The sequence below is a fragment of the Musca vetustissima genome, unplaced genomic scaffold (assembly GCF_032173495.1).
Source record: "Musca vetustissima isolate MV318-11 ecotype Yass unplaced genomic scaffold, APGP_CSIRO_Mvet_v1 utg94488, whole genome shotgun sequence".
Lineage (NCBI taxonomy): Eukaryota > Metazoa > Arthropoda > Insecta > Diptera > Muscidae > Musca > Musca vetustissima.
The window spans coordinates 1-1,120 of NW_026880166.1; the positions used below are offsets into that span (position 1 = coordinate 1).

At 34.3% G+C, this 1,120-nt stretch overlaps 1 long non-coding RNA gene across 1 annotated transcript; it reads right to left on the reverse strand.

Moving 5' to 3' along the window:
• Positions 1–846, reverse strand: LOC133325608 (uncharacterized). The gene is made up of 3 exons (XR_009754166.1): positions 513–846; positions 132–451; positions 1–67 (listed from the first exon to the last, which is right to left on the reverse strand). It is a non-coding gene; the product is annotated as an uncharacterized LOC133325608 (long non-coding RNA).
• Between the last annotated feature and the right edge of the window lie 274 nt (positions 847–1,120).

The window sequence follows — 1,120 nt, forward strand, 5'->3', positions numbered from 1 at the left end:
AAGAACATGTGTTTGTTTTCGGTGGGTTTCTGCAATCCAAAATGTGTTCCATCTACACATCCAATTACTAAAAAATGTAAAAATGCATATATTATTTTATTTTAGAATCGAAAAAGTCAATATATTCTTACCTCCAGGAATCCGAAACTTTGTACAGAAATGTTCCATACACAAAGTCGACTGGTCTGGTGAAAATTTGATGTGTTCTGGACAAAGTTTTAGTTCCATTTCTTTTGCGACTCGCTGGACAACCCTGCAGGTTGCGCTTTGGCTCATTCCAATCAGAAAATCATTACCCACAGTGTGCTGAAAACTTCCACTGGCCAAGAGTGATAAAGTTGATGCCAATTGTAGAACTGCCGGAATGGACGATGACATATGTACGGAGAAATCTAGTCTAGATAACACATATCGAAAAGCTTCTTTTGTCAGTCTAAATCATTGACGGAATCTGCAATGAATTTCAAAAATTATAAGCACCACACTTGCATGCATTTTCTTATTATACTTACGCATTTTCTGACAATGATAAGGGGTCACTACGTTCTCGAATTTGTCTTCTTATTATTTTTATATTATTACCGTCCTCATCTTCCGAAGAGGATAATACAAAAAAACACGTATCCATATTTTTTTCAACTTTTAATGAAGCGGCAAACAATTGTTTTGTTTACTTTTTTTGGATGAAAACATATGTTTCGATTGTGGGTATTTCGATTATTTTTTGACAATAATCGATAAATTTTTGAATAATTCCATTCGAGTCGTATCATTCAATTAGTAACTACGGATCGTAATTTAACTTCGAACAAAATCTCACTCTATATCGAGTACGAGCATTAGGCCCCTGTACCACAGTGTGGTGAAGGGTATAAAGATGAGACAAGACCTTTAAATCCATGATTGTGTTATGTAGGAATAAACATTGAAATTTGTTTATATACATTTTGTTTATATAAAACCTACTAATTATATATTATGGACGAAGTTGTGCATATTTCCGTAAGTATTTCGGTACCGAACTGTGTAGGGTATAAACATTAATTATACCCTACACAACTATGTTGTCAGGGTATTATAGCTTTGTGCAGCCCCAAAAGTTTGTAACGCCGCGAAATAT